This window comes from Procambarus clarkii, chromosome 83, assembly GCF_040958095.1.
Source record: "Procambarus clarkii isolate CNS0578487 chromosome 83, FALCON_Pclarkii_2.0, whole genome shotgun sequence".
In the NCBI taxonomy this organism is placed as follows: Eukaryota; Metazoa; Arthropoda; class Malacostraca; order Decapoda; family Cambaridae; genus Procambarus; species Procambarus clarkii.
Window position 1 is genome coordinate 13163653 of NC_091232.1, and position 6056 is coordinate 13169708.

The following is a 6056-nucleotide window of genomic DNA, read 5'->3' on the forward strand; positions in this document are numbered from 1 at the left end:
ATATATATATATATATATATATATATATATATATATATATATATATATACATACACATTTAAATGTATGAATGAATATATATATACATACATATAATGTGCATTTTTATTTCACTATACTCACAGTTGAAGTAAGACAGGTTCAGAGAAGGAGCCGGGCCAAGGGTAATGCTTTTCACATGCAAATCAAGCCCGACGTCTCGCTGCTGCAGAGAACAATTCTCAATGAAGACAGTAAAAACTTCCAGGTGGAGACAGAGGCTGCATTTATTCATGACTTGGAGTCTTGTAAGAGTAGCATTCCCAGGATGTCCTGAACGTCTTGGTTCCGGAAAGGCTTATGAGATAAAAACAAACTTAAGACTACTTAGTACTACCTACATTTTGAAGACAAACTTTCGATGTTGCAGTTAGATGATCACTATTTCCATGAGTTATCTCGGAGAGAGATTATCATTTAAAGACTGCGGAAATGCTGACGAAACTTTGTAATTTTTTAAACATAATATCAGTATTGAAACATATCAGTATTAATACATTATAATCATTCCTGAAACATTGTAATAATTCTTGAAACATTATATAATTCATCAACTGTTATACAGTTCCTGAAATATGATGTCATTCCTAAAATATTACATCATCCCTTTTCAGTGAATATCTCCCTGTTTTCTGTGGTTCTGTTAATATGCGAAACACTTATACGCGTTTTGTTGTGAGTTGTGACGGAACTTCTAAGTGAATGGTGCATATAACGGCTCTGTGTTGAAGTGGATCATATGGTTGACGGCATTTCCAAGTGGCGCAAGAAGCTGAATTTCTTAATGAATGTGAATACGAGAGAGAAAAAGTTAATATTTCTAGTTCGTTAATGATTTTAATCATATTTTGGGTTCTGGGAAGAACATTAAGAGTCAAGCTGGCCTCAGATTCTTGCTACTGAGTTAGGTAGTCATAATACGCCAATAGAAAAGGATAAAGCGGTTTCTGAGCAGCGGCTGGCCCAATCGGTGCGGGGGAAGTAGTTAGGTACAGACCACAGTTTCGTTAATTTAGTAGCATGCTGAAATAATGTTAATCTCTTTAGGACGAAATATTATTACTCTTGAATAATTAGGATCATTCAGATAGAACTAACAATATTATTAATTATACTGATACATATTATAATATATGTAATAACTTATGTATGTCTGTCTGTCTGTCTGTCTGTCTGTCTGTCTGTCTGTCTGTCTGTCTGACTGTCTGTCTGACTCCCTCCCTCCCTCCTCTCTCTCTCCCTCCCTCCCTCCTCTCTCTCTCCCTCCCTCCCTCCCTCCTCTCTCTCTCATTGTGGAAGAGGAAGGGATAGGGATGGCTTTCAGACAAACCCATTCTCGTCTGTCACTGTAGAAGCAGAAGCCGCCGCCCTTCTCTTTCTTCCTAACAGCATTACCTTCCCAATCGTCCATGTCTCGGGCTATTTTTAGATTTGTCTCTTATTTCCAATTTTTCTTTTAGTATCTCTATCTTCTCTTATTTTTCATTCTATGATTTTGTATTCGTATATATTTATTCTTATAATACAGCGTGTCTATATTCACCTTGTTGTGCTTGCGGGGGTTGAGCTCTGCTCTTTCGGCCCGCCTCTCAACTGTCAATCAATCAACTGTTACTAACTACTAACTATTTTTTTCACACACACACACACACACACACACACACACACACACACACACACACACACACACACACACACACACACACACACACACACACACACACACACACACACACACACACACACACAAAAGGCAGCCCGTAACAACTGTCTAACTCCCAGGTACTTTTTTACTGCTAGGAAACAGGGAGAATCAGGCTGAAGGAAACTCTGCCCATTTGTTTTCCCCCCAGCTGCCAGGATCGAAACCTGGTCCCTTGGTCCATGAGTCTGTCTGTCTGTCTGTCTGTCTGTCTGTCTGTCTGTCTGTCTGTCCAAAGTTGGAGGACAGACGCTTGGGGCTAGTCTTACCCATATTTGCTGAAGGAACACAGACGACGAGTAACAATAACTTTGATGAAGGTATAATAACCAAACCACACACTAGAAGATGAAGAGACGACGACGTTTCGGCACGTCCTAGATAATTATCAAATCGATTGTGATAATCGACTTGATAATCGTCCAGGACGGACCGAAACGTCGTCGGCTCATCATTTGTTGTGGGCAGGGGTGTGGGAGTGATATAGGCTGGTCTGGTTAACGCCTAACTTAAATGCCTTAAGAAATAATAGTTAAAGACACCTCCAAGGTGATTTTCATGAAGTCTGATGTGTGTGTGTGTGTGTGTGTGTGTGTGTGTGTGTGTGTGTGTGTGTGTGTGTGTGTGTGTGTGTGTGTGTGTGTGTGTGTGTGTGTGTGTGTGTGTGTGTGTGTGTGTGTGTGTGTGTGTGTGAGTGTGTGTGATTTCAGGTGAGTATCTGTCGAACATGCACTATTACAATGTGAGAGTCAATACATGTATTAACACATGCTACAGCAAAGAAAGTTATCTTGAGATCTTGAGGTAATTTTGAGATAATTTCGTGGTTTAGCGTTCCCGTGGCCCAGTCCTCGACCAGGCCTCCTTTTTTTTACACCCTCCCCAGGAAGCAGCCCGTAGCAGCTGTCCAGCTCCCAGGTACCTATTTACTGCTAGGTTACAGGGGCATCAGAGTGAATGAAACATTTTTGTCCATTTGTCTTCCCATCCTCCGGGAATCGAACGTGGAATCTCAGGACTACGAATCCGAAGCGTTGTCCACCCAGCTGTCAGTATGTCAGTTCAGCTGTCAGTATGCGCATAGTTCCATACAATGGAGACGCATACTGATCCTTTCACTTCCCTCCCCCAAACCACTCCGCTAAAATATTCTCCTTTACAACCCCTCCCAACCCAAAGAAATATATATATTGTGTTACCATAAAATCCAATAGCCGAGCTGCCAATTTTTTTTCGATGTCGTGCGAGGTGCTACGTATGCAAATGTTAAGGGGTCAATGTAGTTATTCACCCCAGCACCAAACATTATGATAATTTAGGTCCCTTATGGGTCATCAACGATGACGGGACAACACAGTGCTGCTCTCTCTCTCTAAGTGAATATGGAAGTTTAAGACGTCACAGAAAAACGACAATACGGAAATATTTTAGATTTAGTGTTTTAATATATAAAGATTTATATATCATTATTATTTATCTATCACATCAACTGAATCATTATTGTGTATTTCCAACCCTGCCATGTGTTGGAGCATCTGAACCCAGCTGTATAATTACTTGAAGGTTGTTAAATATTTATGAGGCGTTCTTTGTGGCTTACGACGAAGGAATATAATTAAAAATATAAGTAGTGGTGAAAAAATATTTACTGGTGGTATTTTTGGTTACCGTGTATAGTTATTGTTCCCATATTTGGTTAATTGACTGACTTGATTGAGATTGACTATTCTCAAACTTTAAATGAGTGAGATGCCGAGTTTGCTTGAACGCTGAAGCTTCGGCGACTAATCTGAGTATCTAGTGAGCCATTTTTGGTAAGCAGAACTGGCGCTGCTTACGTACAGTAAGCAGCGCCAGTTACTTACATGATGTAGTGCTGGATGTACTTACAAGTGTACATCCAGCTTATACAGCTGGATGTACACTTGGTTGAAGTGTACATCCAGGTCAGCTACTTCATCAGTTTATTCATATTTCATATATAAATAGCTTGTATGTTAAGCTTGGATGGGGAGCTTCACCTTTAACATCAGCTAAATTTAGAAAGGCTATTTCGAAACTTTATTACTGTGCTTTGCCTTAAATAATGATTACTTTTCTATGTAATATTCGTTCTCCTTTACTAGCTTAAATACCATTGTTACGCTATAGCTTCCCAATTTGTAAAATACATAAAGCTTGCTTTGCATTTGAAATTTACATGAGTATTTTTATTTGTTAATTCCTTAGCATTTACTTTACAGTTAGTTACATAATAAGATTAAAAAATAATCTTTACCGGACGATGGGAAGACAATTGAAATATATGTAGGAATTGTCAATAAATTTACTGCCAGGTGTTGATGATATTAGAGTGACAATGGCTTTATCCATAAGAGATTTATCAAAAACCATCAGTCTTTCAACATCCTGTCCTCACAATTATTGCATCACTTGGTGGGCTCCATTAAACACAGCGTAAAATTTAAGTGGCTTAATAAAATTTAAACCGCAGCAATTAAACGCGTTACCGGAAAAATGAGTAATGACCGCCATATGAGATGTAAATAGCGCACGAATAAAAATTCAATATCACATAAAAGCAGAAGTAAACACACATACTCCCGGCCACATACAGAGCAACATAGAGATAAATACATGAAATTGGCGAAAGGTCACTTTCCCTTTTTAATTTTTCTTTAATTTTTTGTTTCGTTAAAGCTCACTTGACCTCACTTCCCGTATAGACACAGACGTGCGTTGTTGCAGAGAAACCTGATATTGCTGCTGCCGAGGCATTGGATACAAAGAGGATTTTGCTTCCACGTGCAAAACGCGTCCGTGAAGAAAAATATGCTTCCAGAAACCTTATATGGTCAGGATATATATATATATATATATATATATATATATATATATATATATATATATATATATATATATATATATATATATATATATATATAACTGAAAACTCACACCCCAGAAGTGACTCGAACCCATACTCCCAGAAGCAACGCAACTGGTATGTACAAGACACCTTAATCCACTTGACCATCACGACCGGACATAATGAGGTGATAGCCGAGGCTATTTGAACCACCCCACCGCCGGCACTCGGATAGTTATCTTGGGCATAGCATTTTACCAAATTACCTCATTCTTTGGGGCAACACGTGAGGAACACAAATGCGAACAAGCCTGAATGGTCCCCAGGACATATGCAACTGAAAACTCACACCCCAGAAGTGACTCGAACCCATACTCCCAGAAGCAACGCAACTGGTATGTACAAGACGCCTTAATCCACTTGACCATCACGACCGGACATAATGAGGTGATAGCCGAGGCTATTTGAACCACCCCACCGCCGGCACTCGGATAGTTATCTTGGGCATAGCATTTTACCAAATCACCTCATTCTTTGGGGCAACACGTGAGGAACACAAATGCGAACAAGCCTGAATGGTCCCCAGGACATATGCAACTGAAAACTCAGTTGGACCATTCAGGCTTGTTCGCATTTGTGTTCCTCACGTGTTGCCCCAAAGAATGAGGTGATTTGGTAAAATGCTATGCCCAAGATAACTATCCGAGTGCCGGCGGTGGGGTGGTTCAAATAGCCTCGGCTATCACCTCATTATGTCCGGTCGTGATGGTCAAGTGGATTAAGGCGTCTTGTACATACCAGTTGCGTTGCTTCTGGGAGTATGGGTTCGAGTCACTTCTGGGGTGTGAGTTTTCAGTTGCATATGTCCTGGGGACCATTCAGGCTTGTTCGCATTTGTGTTCCTCACGTGTTGCCCCAAAGAATGAGGTGATTTGGTAAAATGCTATGCCCAAGATAACTATCCGAGTGCCGGCGGTGGGGTGGTTCAAATAGCCTCGGCTATCACCTCATTATGTCCGGTCGTGATGGTCAAGTGGATTAAGGCGTCTTGTACATACCAGTTGCGTTGCTTCTGGGAGTATGGGTTCGAGTCACTTCTGGGGTGTGAGTTTTCAGTTGCATATGTCCTGGGGACCATTCAGGCTTGTTCGCATATATATATATATATATATATATATATATATATATATATATATATATATATATATATATATATATATATATTATTAAATATGACCGAAAAAGTCATATTTTTTTCGGTCATATTTAATTATATATGTCTACAGGAAAGACTGCTACCAAAATATACTAATATATATATATATATATATATATATATATATATATATATATATATATATATATATATATATATATATATATATATATATATATATATATATATATATATATTCAAATATATTCAAATATATTCAAATCTAATTG